Source organism: Marmota flaviventris, chromosome 12 (genome assembly GCF_047511675.1).
Source record: "Marmota flaviventris isolate mMarFla1 chromosome 12, mMarFla1.hap1, whole genome shotgun sequence".
NCBI lineage: Eukaryota > Metazoa > Chordata > Mammalia > Rodentia > Sciuridae > Marmota > Marmota flaviventris.
The window spans coordinates 54,678,423-54,697,384 of NC_092509.1; the positions used below are offsets into that span (position 1 = coordinate 54,678,423).

At 39.5% G+C, this 18,962-nt stretch overlaps 1 long non-coding RNA gene across 4 annotated transcripts in view; it reads right to left on the reverse strand.

Moving 5' to 3' along the window:
- Positions 1 to 18,962, reverse strand: part of LOC114087195 (uncharacterized) — an 82,484-nt gene that overhangs the window by 55,693 nt on the left and 7,829 nt on the right. The window lies entirely within an intron of this gene.

Sequence of the window (18,962 nt, forward strand, 5' to 3'; positions counted from 1 at the left end):
AAAAGAAAAGTAAGGTAGGGGCTGGAGATGTAGCTCAGTGATAGAGTGCTAGAATGAGGCCTTCAGTTCAATCTCTAGCACAGCAAACAAACAAACAAAAAAACAAAAAACAAACATCAGCAAACCAAACATTGATTCTCTCTTGCCACAGTAGTTCTTTGTGATAAGTTACTACAAATCTTAATGACTTAAAATAGCAATCATTTTATGTTTGCATCTGTCTCTGGGAGTTAGCTGGCATCTGCAGATCCAGGCAGGGCTCAGCTCAGCACGGTGCCCACCAGTTTGCTCCACTTGACTCTCATTCTCCTTGGATCAATAAAGCATATTCAGCTTCTAGTAGTGGCAGTAGTTCAAGAGGGCTGAGTGGAAGATGCAATGCCCCTCAAGGTCTAGACCTAGCACCCTTCCTTCCTGCCTATATTCCATTAGCTGGAGCAACTCAGTGGCCCCCATTCAGGTAGGAAATCTGTTCTGCCTCTAGTGGGAGGAACAGCAAAATCATACCACAGAAGGTCCAGGGCCAGTTAAGAATTTGGAACACGAATTCAATTTGCTACAGAGACATTGTTCTCCTTTACCTATGATGGTTAGTCTTGTAGATCTGTGCTCAAAAATTTACATTTCCTAAGAGTTTGATTTATTACATAAGTATGTTCATTTTTATACCTGAAGTTTCTCAGGTGGAATGTTCCAGATAAGATATTTCATAAAATTGAAGATAAAAACAACAACAACAACAATAAAAGAAAATCAGAAGAATGTTAACTCAAATGGACCTCTGTGTCCTCCTCTATTGCATCCTTAGGGTAGGTTTTTTGAGAAAAGGAATTCATATGAAAGCTTCATTCCTTCGAACTTGCTCATCAAAGGCCCATATGTTGCCTGGTTTGTGAAGTACTTGTGAATTACCTGTGGCTTCTTAGGCTGGAGTGGGTAAGAAAAGGTAGAAAGAAGTTCAAACTCTTAAGTGCTGGATATTGATTCTTTAGCTACTAATGAGCTATATCCAGAAGAGAATTACTGGGATACATATTTGTCCATTTTCAAGATATCTAGACATTTGGCATATTTATGAGAAAGATAAATTCAGTGATGGTTATTTCTGACCTTGTTTATTTCTTATTTTATAAGAGGAGTTGGTGCAAGGTAAATTTAAATGGTAAACTTTTTAAAAACATCTAGAATTTCATTCACTTAATTTTTTTTACTTTTTTAGAACTTTTTCAGAAATTTCTTTATCATGTGTAATAAGAAAAAATCTTTGTAGGTCTAAGACAATTCTCCTCTCTGGTGGTCAGTATTATTTTTAAATGTTTTATTTCATTTTTATTTTAAAAATACTTAATGATTTATATATGGTTCATTTTATGCACTTGTTAATTTCCATTACTTTCAGTTGTTAAATTTTCACATCAAGCAGAATTTAAATGTCTTAAAATTGGACTGTGCTTGCACATTTTAGTTATATCTACTATTTTTGTAATCTACATAAGTGTGTTTTTTCTTTCCTCCAGATTATTGGGATTTGGCCTTGCTTTCAAGGCTGATTAAGGGATTATTGTAACCTGTTCTATGCTGGACTTTCAGCACATCACAATGATGTTGGTCTTATTAAGGAAGGGCCTTTGATCTAAGGATGTCTTGTGCATCTTGTCTTTACTGACATATGCCCCAGGGAGAGGAAAGAATTCCCAACTTCAGTAGTAACTGGGGATTTCATTGCCAAATGCCTACTTTTTTTCATCTTCTTATCCTCATTTTCCCCATAAGTTTCTGGTTTGGGCAATTATCTTTTGAGTATCCTAATTATACTATTATTGTTTTTTTTTTTTTTAAAGAATGAATGAATAAAGAAGGAAACAGCTAGAAAATTTAACAACAGAGTCAATTTTCATGTCCTAAATTACCTTCTTTCACCATACTATTCCTTTGTCTTACTCTATTTTGTTAGTGAGCATTATTCCTGGGAAGAACTTTGTGTTTTCTGGGAATCCATCTGCTCTCACTATTTATCTCCCCCACCTGAAGCCTTAAAGTTCCATTCCAAGCATCGGTAATCATTTTCACAGCAACTAAATGTGATTTCACACACAGCAGATTATGACTTCTGTGGGGAGTGAGCAGTGTAAAATGATTAACCCCTTAGGACAGGGGCCCCGTTTCACACTAATCTCCTTAGCAACTAGCATAAGGCAGGAAAATGGACAGCCTAAGTGGATTGAGGATAATACAGCATCCTATTTAATGATCTGTTCTAAATGCCTCCAGAACATATTCTCAACCAGAAATTATAGCTGACACCAAAAAGTATTGAACAAGTTTCCCTGAAAAAAGTGGCACTCACACAGAAGAAAAATACAGAAAAATGTACCATTCGAATTGGGATTGGGTCCATGGACGGACGATGAAGTCTTACTCTACACTGGTGGGCTCTAGAGAGACAATGTCACAGAATGGACAACAGGATCCTGAAGGGATTCAATCTAAATGAGTCTATTATAATGTATGTCTACATTCCTTGTGCTATAAGAGGGAGGAGCTATTTAACTCACAGATCTGCTAATCAACACTTAGAATGTCCCTGTAGTTAGCAAGAATAACCCAAAGGTCTTGCCAATTGAAGACCCTGTTTGCAGTTAAATGTTGCTATTTTAGGGAGGGAGTTTTTATTGGGAAGAGGAAAGGCAGTCAAAATAGTTCAACAGCCATTTTTCATATCCATGTGCAACACAGGCAACTAACATAATAGGCTTTGTTACATTTGATTACTGGGAGATTTGTACTACCTCTGATACATGCCTTACACATGGAAGAAATGGGGTTCGGAAGTAATGTTTCCTTCTGAACAACCATTTTGGCATTCTCACCAGAGCTCATTGATAAAGTCAGGCCCCATCTTCGTAAGGCATAATGAAATGGGATTTTTTTATTGTTCTTGTTTTATAGGGTCAGATCTGAAAGCATCCTCTGTCCCTTGAACAAATTATCATTGAAGAAACTACTGGCAAATTATAGGAATCCAGGCATTGTAGAACACTTCTATTACTCTAGTCCATTATTATTATTATTATTATTATTATTGTTATTATTTCTATTCTCATGATTTTCTACTCAGCAAGTATATAGGCTTGAAAAAAATCATCTAATAAACAGTTATTAGTAGTTGCTCTTTGCCTGAGAGCAGAAAATTAGAAGGAACCAGATGCACCCACTTTAATTAATTGGTATAATCAGGAGTGATGTGCAACATCAAGGGTGAAAATTGCTAACTTAAATTGTGGCTTTGTGGCTCAAATGAGTTTCTGCAATCTTGAAGTCTTTTTTTCCACCTTGGATAACTACCTAGTGAGGGTTTCTGTGTTTTCCTTTCCCATGCGATTTCTTTCCTTTTTTTGGAGAGTGGGGGAGGGGGCAGCTGCACAATTAAACTTTTTATAGAGTGTTAGTTTCCAAATTAGCAATTATTCTGTAGGAAAATTGGAATTTTATTCCCTGAATTTTCTTAATTCATTAAAAAAAAACAACAAAGAGAGGAACAACATCAAGAGGTGTAATGGAAACAATAAGTACCATCCTCCTTTTAACAACGAGCAGTATAGATTGAAATGTAGGTAGCAAGCCTCTGCTGAGAAACATGCTTTCTGATTTTCTTAGGTGTTTCATCCTTTAGTTCTCTCCTGAGACATTGCTTTTGTAGAAAGCCTTCTCAAACTGCCCCATCCCACCCTCAGTCCTACCTCCAACTTTGTTAGGCTTCTTTACTCTGGTCTTAGTACTTGAGACACTCAGTTTTAGAATTGCTCATTGTCTACATTCTCTTTTACTTGGATTCAGGGACTGTGTCTTATTGCCTTTAGATCTCTACCCTAGAATACAGAGTCTAAAATTCAGTAGGTGCTTAATGAAATCTTGAATGTGAGAATGAATGGGTGAATGGAAGTGGTGCCTATCTCAACAAGGTGGTGGGCTTTTTCATATCTATCCATTTATGCCTCCCCACTGCCTCCTTGGTGTCTCAGCTATCTCTTGCTGCATAAAAAACACTCCAAAACTTGTATCTTAAAACATCATGTATTTATCTGTCCATGGTTCTACGGACTAGCAGTTTTGGCTGGTTGAGCTATGCAGTTTTTCTGGTTTTAACCTCATGTGTCTGTGGCCAGCTTTCAGATCAGCAGGAGCCTGAATGATTTAAGTTGGCCACAGCTGGGAGGTGTCCTCACTTTTCCAAATGATTCTTTATCTTCCAGAGTCTAACTGGACTTACTTCAGTGGCAGTGGGGCAGGGTTCACAGAAAGTGAGAAGTACACAGTACCTCTGTGGCCCAAGCTCAGAACAGGCACAATGTCACTTCTATTGTATTTTGTTGGCTAAGGCCATCAAAAGACTAGTCCAAACCTAAATGGAGGGGGAATAGACTCATCTTCTTGAGGGGAGGAGCTGCAAAGTCACATTGCAAAGGAACAGGGATACAGGGAGGAGGATTACTGAGTTCCCTTTTGCAAAATTGTGAGTATGTTGTAAGCATTTTGTAAGTGCTCTAAAATGCTTGAATTTTTTGAATCCAGTAAGTATCAGATTTAGCCAAAATCTTGGAAAACCTTTCAAAGAAGATAAAATTTCTTTTGGGTTCCATTCCACATCCCTGTCATCCATCTCTTACTTCTGGACCACTCCACTGCTGTTAACCAAGCACTCAGGCCTCTGTTAGTGCCCAAGTCCTATTCAAAGGATTATATGTCTGTAGCACCTGCTGTTCTGCTGAGCCTTGGATACTCCTGGCTCTTCTGTACCAGGCTACAGCAGTGAACAAGTAAAGCAAGATTCTTGTTCTCAACTGGTAAGAATTTGACTAGAAAGTATAAGTTATTAGTTTCAAAGACATGCAGAATTGAGGACGAATAGGTAACAGAGGGGACAGGACAGAGAAGGTGGAATTCAGAGGTGAGGGAGAAGAGTGGTGTGCTGGATCAGACTCCCAGAACTGGGTAGAATGAGAAGGCTCTTTCTTAAGACATGAATGAGAAGCTGTTGGAAGTTTAACAGAGGAGAGATATAACCTAATTAAAAAAAAAAAAAAAACACTTCTTGGGCTATGTAGAGAATATATTTACAAGATGCATTGTAAAATCCCTTCCAGTGTTTACCATCAAATCTCTAGCAAGGTGTAAGGAAGAAAGAAATTCATCCAATTAAATTCACACTGAAGTGGGCTGGGGTTGTAGCTCAGTGGTAGAGCACTTGCCTAGCATGTGTGAGGCACTGGGTTTGATCTGAGCACTACATATAAATAAATAAATAATAAATAAATAAATAAAATAAAGGCCCAACAACAACTAATAAAAATATATTTTTTTTAAAGAGAGAGAGAGAGAGAGAATTTTTTAATATTTATTTTTCAGTTTTTGGCGGACACAACATCTTTGTTTGTATGTGGTGCTGAGGATCGAACCCGAGCCGCACGCATGCCAGGCGAGCGCGCTACCGCTTGAGCCACATCCCCAGCCCAATAAAAATATTTTTAAAAAAAACTCACACTGAAGTTTCTGATAACCTGGTCAGTAGTATGTGTTCAAAATAATCTTCCATGCAGTCATGGTATGGACCCAGAATGTCCCCCAAAGGCTCCTGTGTTAAGGCTTGGTCCCCAGTGCAGCATTGTTCAGAGGTGGGGCTTTGGGGAAGTGATTGTATCATGCGGGCTCTGACCTCATCCAATGGATTCATCCAATGATGGGTTCATAATTGAATTGATTATTATAAAGTGGTAGAAACTAGGAGGTGGGAACTACCTGGAGGAAGTAAGTCACCAGGTGTATACCCTGCAAGGATATATCTTGTCCCTGGTCCCTCTCCTCCTCCTGCTTACAGGCTGCCTAACAGTGAGAAGCTTTGCCTTGTCACACCCTGGCTGCCAGGATGTTCTGTCTTGTCACAGGCCTACAATGGAGCCAAGTGACCATTGAAAATCATGAACCAAAATAAATCTTTCCTCCTTTAATTTGATTTCTCTCAGTTTTTTTTTTAAACAGCAATGGAAAGCTGACTAAAACACATGGTGACCCCATAGCCTGTGAGCACACATGGGGGTACTGGGAGGTCAGGAAACAGGGAAGGAGAGGAGTCGTCATTCCAGCTGCTCAGTGTCATCCCCATTCATTCTGATCTGGGCTGGACCCAGAGAACTCAATGTCACTTCACAAATCCTCAAACAGGCCTCAGAAGTGGATTATTTTGGTGAAGACAGTACCTAGCTCCTTCCCTTTGAGGTCTTGGGGCAGGTGTTTTTATCTGCCACAGTTTCTACTTCACACATGATTTTTCCCCATTGGGTATCATTTTAAAAACTTCGTAACCTGTCAAAACCTTTCACTATCTTTGAGTACCTGGGTTTTCAGGGTGAAGCAGAGGTCTCCCTTCTGGTGCTGGCTCCCAGGAGCATCTTAAGCTTCACTTGACTGTTCTGGGAAGAGCTAACTGACAGATGATTGTTGATGGAATCAGCCATGTGTGTGTCTGCAAACTCATCTCCCTCCCCAGCCTTCCTTGGTTCTCAGTGGGTCACAGAAGCAATGTGGTGGCTGCCCAGCTTCTTCCTAATGAAACATTTACAGCCTCTCTCTGGCCAACAGTTCATTAACCCAGTGGCCCATGTGTGCTACGGTGCCATCTCAGCTGTCCTGAATTTTGACATTCAGGCTTTTCTTGAAAGCCCAGGTCCTGCTATCAGTCATGTTCAATATTAAGTTACTTGTAGAATGGAGTCATTATCTTTAATGTTTAATAACTCTACCACGAAGATAATATAATAAAATCTGAGCAATGTAATTTAGAGAGGCTTTTGACTCAAGCCTTATGCGAGGCTGTGTTTTTAATCTTTCATAATCCTGTCCCCAAGGCTAAGAAAACCTTGTTTTCCCTCTGTCATATACTTGGTTTGTCTCTTTTATTTTGTTGTTGATTTTGCTTGGTCAGGTTCTGATTGATCCGAACAGTGAGACTGATGGGGTCCTAAGCCAGGTCTGTGCTTCAGGAGTAAGGGGTTGGGTGGCAGCCACGGGGCATTGTGGGGTTGGACACAGGTTTAACCTACCATGGAGAACAAGTGGCCTGCATGGATTCTTTGTTCTTGACATAAATGAACAACGTACCCCAGTCTGATTCCCCCAACCCTGGCAGCTTCAGAGTCTTTCCTGATCAAAGTTAGCCTCACAGCAGATGGCTCTTAGTTAGTGAAGAGATTTTTAGGGTAAAAGCTTGGCAATAAAGAAGGACAATTTCTTTATTTATATCTTTCTGTTTAGGAACTTGCATAAAATTGAATTCAGTCATTCTGATTTGTCTTCTTGGAAGAAGCTGTGAGATGAATAAGTCTTTGAATTTGCAAGTTCAAACTCTTGATTTCCCGTGGGCAGAGTCCCCCGGAGAAATAAGGCAGTTTACACTGTTTTGAGTTCTTCCTTTCAGGAATATAGATCATAATGGCTGCCCTGTTTTCTATCCTGAGGGGCCATGGACAGGAAGTCTATGGCAAGGTTCATAAAACACTTAGAGGGTTTTGGAGAAAGGATCCATAGAAATGGAAGGCAGTACAGTGTGTTGGAAACCTCCCACAGAGTCCCCAGCTCTCATTTCACTCCAGGTCATAAAGGGAGAGGATCTGTTACCAGCCTCCCCTTCCCTCCCCTCCCTCCCTCCTGCTAACTCTGTTCTCAAGGAAAGAACCAAAGCATCAGGGTCTGTACATGAAAATCCTTTCAACAATTAATCAGCATCATCCCATCTTAGATCTTTGAAGGAGTCAAGTAGCTTTCCCCTCAACATTTCACAGTGACTCTTTTCCTTTTTCTGAATTGCTTTATGAGCTGGCTTGTGTTCCTAAGGCATCCATGTTAATAAGGCATCCCTGCATCAACATAAAAACTGAATAGCAGGCGTTTGCTTTTTCATCTAAATGACTGAATCTCTCTTTTGGGTCTACTAATACTGGGAATAGGGAGAAGAGAATCGCTGGAGGTGGAGGTGAAGAAGGGGTTGAGACCAGTTCTTGATGGAAATGTTCGGAAGGAGGGCAGCTTGAGTGGAGACTGCAGCTTTTGCTGCTTGAATATTTTCATAAGTGTATCTTTGTCTCCTTCAACTCATGGAGAAACACTGCAGAGAGAGTTAGAGCCCAAAGCAGAGCGTCACACCAATTAAGACATAAATACTGAAATACAGACATGGTAAAACAAACAAACCAACCTTGATTTGGGGGTGGAGAGAAATGATCCCTTTCCCAATATTAGATACAACTTCCTACATTCTAGGGGAATGTTACACACACCATTGGTTTAACATTGTAACAGAATTAATTAGAAACTTCAGTTCAACAAGTGGTCAATTCAGTCAGCTTCTTAACTGATCTTTAACAAAACTGAATCGGTCAACTGCTTGAATCAGCGGGTCATTTTTGTGATGTAGGCACATCCCCAAAGTCATGAGGTTAAACTGATCAGTGATAAATGGCTATGATCAAACTTAAGGAAGACGTGGAGAATTCTATACATGAATCCAGGTCTCTTGAAATGGTAAAATGAAATCATAATCCCCTCCCCTGAGGCCTCATATGATTTCACATCAAGTAGTGTTTTCAGTGGGTTTTGGAAAGATGTAGATGTCTTTGGTTGCACGGTGGACCATGTAGGAGGTGATGTAAGAGTGGACTCTAGAGACAGTTTGGATATGAGAGATGATTCTAGTTAATGTTTATTTAAGTCCTGTTCTTGGAAACATTACTTTTCAGGGACTTGAACTGTTTGAAAGAAACATATCTTTTAAGTATAATTAGAAAAATTCTTTTATCTAGTTTTATTTGAACTAGATTTGTTTGAGAAACTTGTTTTGGACTTCCTCCTGGGAGTGCCTTGTGCCGGTTTGCTCAATGGCTTTGGAGGTGTGAAGAGACCTGAATGAGTGTGGAACTGTTTGCAGAATCTGGGTTTCTTGAAAGCAGCTCTGATTCAGAGTTGAACTTAAGTGAAGACTTCTCTGACTCTCTGTTATTCATACTTAAACCCCCCACATCTAACACAATGTTGATCCCAAGGTAAGTGTCTAATGAGCCTTCAGTGTTTGGATGTCTTCCAGCCTAAGATACTTGTGTTCATTCATTGAATTGGGCTCTATTTGCTGATAGGAACTTTCTTTTGGGGAACAAATTTTAGGGTCCTGGAAGTTTTGATGTGTGGTGATTTTTTTCCGTTCATGAGCAGTGCATGTCTTCTTTTTGTATTTGTATGCTGAAGTAAGTAAATAGAACTGGGGTAAGTAAACTAAATTGGGTGAAACCCACTGTTAATTTTCAGCTTGGGAGATTTCATTGGATGCTCATAATAACCCTCTGAGGGCAATTCTTATTCTTTCCATTTAATAGATGATAAAACCCAAAGCCAGAGAACAAGGGGGACAATGGTGTTATCTATGGTGTTTCCCATCTAGGAGCCAGTGTCTAACTAACATCCAGGTTCACTGAATTTCTCTTCTCTCAGGGTCAGTATTGAAGAACCATCGTGGTGGTTGAAACCCTTTATTAACAAGTTTCCAATCTCAACAATTACAGGACAGAGCCATTTGTAAAACCAGAGGCAGGCAGAGACACTCAGAGGGTAGGAATGAGTGGGGATGATAAGGGCTCACACAAAGGAGCAGTTGGGCCACATCTGGAAACTGGTCTCAGGCTGCATGCTGTGCTTCAAGGTTAGTTCCAGCAGATTTCGTACTGAAGGGCAATCTGCTCTCACAAGTCTTGATGGGCTACTCATAAAGTTAGGTCAGGAACCAAACCCTTGCTTGGCAAAGTCAACCTAACTTTTTTCTCTGCTCAGCTACTGGTTTGCATTTCATCCTCTTTATTAACTTTGTCTCTTGCCTAGAATTCCATCCCCTCGGCTAACTGCCCATCAGTTTCCCAAAGAGCTCAATCAAAACTCATCAAAGATTATTTTTATGGCCTTATCTCAGTGTGACATGATTTTATGGTTATTTTGTGTGTAACCTGAAAGTGATTTTATTTATGTTTTGGCTTCTTAGATAGCAAACTCAGGAGCAGTGTATGTCTTCTTTTTGTATTTTAATGCTGAAGTAAGTTGAATCAACCTACACCAATCTGAATTGCATGAACCTCGCTATATACATTTTCTGTTTGGGAGGTTTTATTTGATTCTCATAATAACTCTGTGAGGGCAAGTCTTTTTCTTTCAATTTTACAGATGATGAAATTGAAATTCAGAGGGGTAAAGTGATTTAACTAAGGACACACACACATACACACACACAGGTAAGAGATAGAGACGCATTTTAAATCCTTGTCTTTGACTCTGTGTCCATTATTCTTTTGGCTGCCACACAGTTTTGGTTGGCTGATTAGATAAAACTTTGCCTTCAAAAATCAGACTCACAATTTTAAAAAAAGTCTCCCTTAGGAGGAAATGGCCTCTGAGCGTCTATGATTTTCCTAGAAAATTGTTTGATATAGAGAAAAGTACTAGGCTCTTCCTTTAGGGAGAAAAAGGTGTCCTGAAGGTTCACTGCTTCCTTTTCAAACATTTGCCAAGTGCCTTCCCTGTTGTGGCACCTTGGTGGTAGATGGGAATGTGAACAGTGTCAAATGACATGGTTCCTGTCCTTCCCAAGCTCACAGATTAGTGACTAGGAGGTGGGACACCTTGGTGACAGATTTCCTCTGTGAATGATGTTCCAATGGATAGGCAAAATTTATTTTCATTCCCTGTGAGTAAGCTTGTACTTTATGAAAGCTAGTTTTTAGAATCCACTGGATGGATGCATGGATAAACAACATGCGACATTCATACAATGGAATATTATTCAGTGTTAAAAAGGAATGAAATTCTGACACATGCTGTAGCAAGGGGGACCCTTGAAGACCTTTTGTTAAATAAAATAAGCCAGTCACAAAAAAGACAAATGTTGTCTGATTCCACTCAGATGATAGGCATATTTGTAGAGAGAGAAAAATAGAATAGATGTTATCAGGGGCTGGGAAGAGGGAGAAAGAGGGTTTGTTGTTTAAAGGGTACAGATTTTCAGTTTGGGAAGTTAAAAAGTTCTGATATGGGTTTTGGTGACGATTGCATAATGTTATGAATATATACTCAAATACTAACTATATACTCAAAAGTGATTAAATTGGCAAATTTCATGTTTATATATATTTTATCACACACATATACACAAATTAGTTCTCAGAATAGAATATTGTTCGCTATGCATATAAACACCTTTAAAGCATAAGGGAAATGGAAATGGTCCTTAGCAGACAGTCTTTGGGAAGCAGAAGGGACCCCCACTTGTCCTTGACTAGTTTTCAGAATCCAGAAAGCATCCAGGGGTGAGAAGCAGCCGGTGATCCACGAGCTGCTTCCACCAGCATTCAGAACAATTCTGGCAAGGGTGGAAAAACTGGACCGGGATCTGGTAACTCTTTCACAGTTGATTGGGTAATGAGAAGAGCTGTTCTCCGAGAGACGAGAACATGTGTATTGGAAGGCTGCCTCTGCTTAATGTTCCACACGATCCAGGAGGCCAGATGGCATTTTATGTGGTTTTCACAACTGTGATTTTGGACTGATTACTAAACCTGTTTGTGTTCCTACCCAGCTCCCTGCCTCCTGCCTGCCTTTTAGCTAAACCCTCAATCCCAGAGCTCGGTTTGAAGGCCACATTGTTTTCCTTATTATTATTGCAGCAGGGCCAGCCTCAGTTACCTTTAGACCTATTGGCCTGCCCAGAATCTAGCCTAAAAAATAAAATCTTTCCCAGCAGGCCTGATTTGATGAATGGCCTTCACTTTTCATTCATACTCAATTTTGGGTTTATTTTTTTCCACTTTGGATCACCCACTTGATGGGTTCCAAATTCTGATCCCATGCTGGCTTTTCTTTACCCAAGTGACTTTCTGTCATCAGATGATATTTTCTTAAGCAAAATAAATTAACCCTATATAAGAAAATCATTATTAGAAAGGTTGTAATAAAAATTAATATTTATGAACATTTTAGAATTTTCAGAACACTTTTTATACAAATAATCCTCTCTTTTAGTCTTGACAACAGTCCTGAGGAGGAGTTGAGCAGGTATCCTCATGTCATAAAAGGAAACTGAGGCACAGAGAAATTAAGTGGTGTGCTCAAAGTTGCCCAGCAAATATTGGATAGGACTGGATCTGGAGATTGTATACCCAGAATTCTTTTCATCATCTCTCTATATCTACTGGGAAAGAAAATTTAATTTAATGTAAATAATTTCAGCATGATTCACCATCTTGAGTAACTTACCAGGCCGTTGTCCTTTCTTAAATAAGTCATAGTCACCATTTGACAACATTCTCTTTTTCTTCCCTGCACTTTAGTAATTCTTGTGACAATGGTCTGCATTTGTCCTGTTTTTAATTGGCTAGAAGAGTGAGGCAGAGATTGTGAGAAGAGTCTGAGTCAGAGGAATAGCTCCTGGAAACATCTACTTTGGCTTCCTGAACTTGGGTCCCCCTGTCCCAGCAGGGAATCAGGAGGGTGTTCCAAAATGTACTCCTGTGAAGGCTTCTGGAGACTGTTCATAGTTTTGCTGAAAATACAGTGTTCTGCTGCCCAACTGAAATTCTGATATGGCTGGAAGAGCAAGTGGGTTTATTCATATCTTCCTATTTCTCATGCATGAGGAACTCAGTAACTGTTTGTTGAGTGGAGCCTCTGAAGGTATCAGTCTTTTAGGGGAGAATTGCAATCTGTTGATTTGCTCAGTGCAAGTTTGGTTTATTAAGATTTCAGACGTAAGTCACTCAGTATTTCTACCCCTAACCATTCTGTGCAAGTTCCTCTTAACACACAGCCATCAACCTTTCATTAGTAGCAGCACAGATGAATTTAAATCTCACTAAAGCGACAGTGAACCACAGTGGTTACAATGTGGATCCTCTCTGTGGTTCCTCTGGACCACTCCCTTCTCCTGCTTCCTGCAGTGTGCGGGCGTCGAGGCCGGGGCTCCTGGCTGTGCTGCTCTGGGTTATTACAGTGATATATCTTGGAATTGAGCTTGAGCAGGGATCATCCTGTTTCCTGTTGGAATTGATTTTCTGTCCAACTTTCATTTCCTATTGTGCGTTCCTTTGGGGGTCAGAGCAGCTTTGTCAGACAAAAGCAGGGCTTTCTCCTTTGGAGATATTCCTGGATTCTCTTTAGCTGTGTGTTTATATAAATGGACAGCCAAGCAATGCAATAATATGGTGGCTGCCTGGCCCAACGCTGGCTGTCTTGCCTGGTTGTGTTCTGGGTATTGAATCCTACGGAGTTCCCGGACTTGGGCTGAAGGCCTTAGGGTGCCGTGTCACTTGCCCTGTATCTTACTTGTAGGAACTTTTTCATATGTCACCTGGGCTTTGTTCTCTGAAGCCTGTATCAAAGAGCCCTTCAGGAGGGGGGAAATGTTATATTGCTGTTATCATTTCAAATGTTTACTGCTTAAATGGATTTGGTTCAAAGCTTAACAGCCTGTGGGTGAACCACAAAGCCGAATCAGATCTCAAAGCAATCCCCGGTCAAGCCCTCTGCCTTCCTGTGTCTGATTATTTACCAATAAATGTCAAGATTGCAACCTTCAGGTCATTCCATGGTTATTGAGATGTGTGAAAACTGAATTCTTACCGCTTTAAGATACCAAGTAGAATCACCCCAGTTGGGATTTTTCCTGTGTCCTCTGTGTTCACTTTTATTTTAGTTCCTCTGTCCCATTTCCGTTGTCCTCTGCAAGTGCTTTTGGATGTTTTAATCAAGTGGAATGACAATGTCAATAAACTCTCCCATTTTATTAAGTTTATAAAAATGAAGAATTTGGGTTGCTGTGTTTTCATGACTTACATAAGTACATCTTGAGTTAACTGTTTCCGGCATAGTTCTTGGATTTATGCTTAGCTTATGACATCAATACATTTGTTACTTCACAGAGTCCTGTCTGTTGGTGTGTAATCATAGCAACAGGATTCTGTCAGTGTGGTGTTATCAGTCGTAATCAGAAAAATCTAGTATAAATTTACTGAATTTTCTTATTTGTAAAAAGAAACCATTAAACTACATTTTCTTGAAGGTCCTTTTCAGCCCTGACATTGAACTCAGTGCATCAATTTACGTGATTTATTTACACAAATCTTAGCAGAATTAATTTGAATTATTTGCATATGGATGATTCTTATTTGCATACCCAAAGCATATTGAATAATTATAGTATCTTCTATTAACTAAAGGTATTGTGAAGGAAGCACGGAGTCTTCCCCCAAAAAAATCATAACTGGAAGAAACTTCTCTTTTAGAGCAGGCTTTGATAAAACAGACATAGGGGCACTTGAGCTGTGCTGGACCATTCTGCCTCCTTCAGCAAGTCCTGAGGCATGCAGAATTATTCCTTGCTCTTGTACCATGAAATGACATTCTTTTCAGCTGTGTGATGCCATGTGAAGGGGGGAGAAAGCGTGAGACTGTGAAGACACACAGGTGGATGCTCCACCATAGAGCAAATGGATGCTTCTCAAGTTAATGACTCTGTGGGAAAGTTTTCCAATTCTGCAGTCTTTCCTACTTCAAATGAGGATCCTGGGGAGTTGGGGGGGGTGGGGGGGGTCTGGGGGGTGGAGGGAGCAGGATGGTGGGGAGACAGCAGAGTAGAAGCTCCCCTTACACTAAGGCAGAATAAACCAGTCACATACTGGGGGAGAGAGCAGTACATACTTTGCACAGGCTTCTGAAGAAAGGAAGAACAAACACATCTGATGGGATTTCAGTCTCATTCTTTCGTAAGAGTAAAGTGCAGATGGTCCTAAGCATGGTGGCCCATAGATGTCCAAGTTATACCCCCTCTCTTCTCTGAGCAGTCTAGTTGCTAAGTAAGACCAGAGAATAGCTCAATACTTAATGACAAAATTTCTATGGATTTCCTTTAACTGGGAAATCAGGAGGTTATGTTTCACCAATTACATAAATTGGGACTGGTACCATTTTAGATATGGGTCTTAAGTCCTTCAAAATACTTTTCTCCTCTGACTCTAAAGAAGAAATATACTTTCTTGTCTTTAGTTCTGGATTCTTCTTGCTTTCTCTGGGGATTTGTCGAATGTGAGTCTTCATTAGTTCCCAGACAAGCCAAAGTCCACATAAGAATCAGGCATCACCTGATCCCTTGAGCCTCTTCTTGTATGACATCTTCATCACTACCCAACTTTTTGAAAACAAAATCGATTACTTGCCATATCCACTGCCTCACTACTAGCTCATACCTTCATCTTTTACAATTCGTTGTAAATTCCTTACACTGTTCTGAAACTGCTCTGTCCAATGGGACCAACAGCTTTCTGGTTACTTAACTAAACACTAATTCCTAGGCTATTCTGTGAGTCCTCATCATTTTTTTTTTTAAACAATCACATCTGATACTATTGACTCTATTACTACTCTGGAAGTATTTTTCTTTTTTCTCTTTGGCATTCTTTCATAGAGTTACAACAGCCTTAAATCAAATGATATATGTGAAGCCCTTAGAAATTGCATAGTGCTGCCCTTCGCCTTAATTGGAAGATTCAGGGGTTCAATCTGTGCCACTGGCTAATTTTAAAATTAGGGTGGGCAAGGGAAGGGCTATACTTAAAATGGCTACAATGGGATCCAATTAAGGCTGACTACTATATTCTGAAAACGGACCACCAGACTTTCTATTTCTCCCACCTGCCTTGTTTCTTTTCTGTTAGTTTTATTTATCCTTTCAGTTCCTTAAATACAGACATCTGTGTGCTTCTCCCCTTACTCTCTTCTCTCTTAAAACGTGCCCAGTGTGGATTTACTATTGAGCTGATGAAGTTTAAGCTTCAGGGCTCTCACTTGCATTAGACCGCTTCTTAGATGTGCAGGTCACATGGCCATATGCTTTCCTCCAGGGTTTCAAGGTGAGCCCGTCAACTGCCCTGGTTTTTATATCTTACTTTGCCCCCCTCACACTAACGCTCTTGCTTGATGATGTCAGGGAAGTTGTAGGTACTTCTGATGTCCTGTTAAGCAGAACTGCTAGGGATACATTTAGATTTCTTTTGTGGGTTGTATTTATGTGGTTCTCAATTGTTTTATGTTTAGTTACATTATTGCTAGGATCCCAGTGCAGGGGTAGCTCCCTTGTGCCAACCGGTTCAGGCCCAGTGGTTACACCAAAATAAGAATGTTCTATGGTGTCTCCTTACAGAAGTTTGGGCAGAGAGGAGGAGAAAGGAACAGAACCAGAAACTAGACATGAAACATTTTAAACTATCAATTTCAAAAATCACCACTAAGTCAGAGAAAAAACTGAATTCTATTTCTAGTCTCTTCTTAAAAACCAATATTACAAAATTATGTTCATGTAAAGAGAAAAAAATCAAGAGTCTACTGACAAAAGTATATAGGAAAATCAAATGTACAAGGGACAAAAGAAAAAATAGGCCGAGGAAGCTGGGGGAAATCATGGCAGGGAAATGGGAAAAAGCGAAGCAATGAGTACTAAGTCACTGTTGAGAGCAAAGACTTTCTCCTGTGCTGTTGCACAGTAGGATGATTCTAGGAAACAGTTACATCCTGTACATTTCAAAAAGCTAGAAGAAAGGATTTTGAGTGTTTTCACTATAAAGAACTGATAAATATTTAAAGAGGTAGATATGTTTTATCTGATTTAAATATTACACAATATATACATGTATTGAAACATTACATGGGACCCTATTAATATGTACAATTTTATTTATTAGTTAAATAAAATATATAAATTGGATTGTATCAAAATTGAAAGCTCTTTTGCTGCAAATGATACTATCAAGAAGTGAAAGAAAACCCCACAGAATGGAAGAAATTTTTTTTGCAAAATGTATATCCATCAGGAAGCCTGAATCCAAGATATATAAATAACTCTTACAATTCAATACTAAGAAAACAACCCAATTTAAAAAATGAGTAAAATATTTGAATAGACATTTCTCCAAAGAGATATATAAATGACCTATATATACGTGGAAAGGTGCTCAACCTCATTACCAGCAAGGAAATGCAAATCAAAACCACTACAAGATACCACCCATATATTCTAGGATGGGAAGAATAAAACAACAACAATGAAGTGTTGGAAAGGATGTGAAGAAATTGAATGCTCATACACTGCTGGTGGGAATGTAAAATCATGCAGCTGCTGTGGGAAGAGCCTGGCATTTCCTCAAAAACTTAAGGAGGGTTATCACAGGATCCAGCAATCCTATACCGTGGTACTTACCCAAGAGAAATGAGAAAAATACGTTCACACAAAAACTTGTGCATGAATGTTTATAGCAATAGTATTCATAATAGCCCGAAGGGGAAACACCCCTAAGTCTACCAATGGGCAAACAAAGTGTGGTATTATCCAAATCCATTATTTGGCAATAAGAAGGAATGAAGTATTGTTTATTCATAAAGCATTATGGTAAGTGAAAGGAGCCAGAAACAGTGGACCACGTATGATTTCATTAATATGAATGGTCTGCAATGGACCTATCTATAGAGACAGTAGGTGGATTAGTATTGTCAGGGGCTGAGGTGAGAAGTGACAACAGATGGGTGTGGAGTTTCTTGTAGGGGAAGATGAAAGTGTTCTAAAATCAAGGATGTTTGCACAACCCGGAAATCTAAAAATCATAGATTTGTACACTTCAAGTGGATGAATTGTACAGCATATGAATTATACCTCAAGGCACCTGTTTTTAAAATGTAGAAAAAAGTGTGGTAGATATTATAGTGTGTCTGTGAAATGTATCATCGCCTTCTAAATAAAGAGTAAACTCAATGGCTTCACTTTCCAGGCCTTTTATTTATTTGAACTCTCCCCCCCATTTCATCTATATATTTGTAGACCTTATACATTATTCAAATGTCATAATTTGTCCAACTGGATACAGCCCCTTCCTCCAGGTAGATTGTCCTTCATCGCTGTATGCCTGTAGCACAGCCTGCCTTGTGTTTTATTTATTTCTGAATTTGTTGTGTTACTACTTGGGGTGGAGAGCTCCTTAAGGCCAGGAAATGTGCTTGATCCTGTTAGCATCCCCCCAGCACCTGGCCCTTAATCTTGTCTGACTAGTACACGATATGTTTCTATTACTTGACAGGATGAATGGATTGTGAAATGATTAGAGATGATCCCAGATATGACATTGTCTTCACCTCCCTCTTTCACAAGGGTCGTCTGAGAACAATGCAAGAGCAAATGTATAAAGACATTTTTGAAACTCTTGAAACTCTGTGCGGGGTATTATTATCTGTAACCCTGGTAACTATTCAAATTAGTGTCAATTAACTTTTGGCGGCACTCTTAAGATTCCTGATCATCCCCATTAGTTTGTCAGATGAGGTAATGCACTTTTTCTGGGTACAGTTGTCTTTGAAGAGATTGGCAGCATTTCCTAGTTGTAAACAAAACTGTCTCATATGCGGGACCATGACAAAGAGGGGATAGGATGCCAGAAGCTCTGTGAAAACACTTAAATCCATTTCAGCAAGGAGGAATTGTGATCTGGTAAATAAATTAGTGTTCCACTCTGTTCCTCGGCTCCTCGGCTAATGAATGGGCCCAGAGATCCCTTGTCCTGAGTGATAAGCCCCTAATATCCACTCAAGTTCAGTTTAAAGGTTGTGTTCTCTAATATCTTGTTGGAGACCAGAATTCTTTAAGTAAATATATTTATCAGATTACAAATATTTCAAATATGCAGAAATGCAGAGAGGATGATGTAATCAACAAACCTGCTGCCAGAGTTTAACAAAAGCTATCCTTTTGTCCTATCTGCTTTGGATTTTTTTCTTTTTTTTTAAACGAGAAACATTATTTCTCCTCCTAATTCCATTTCCTTCCCCATTCCTTGGAAGGAAAT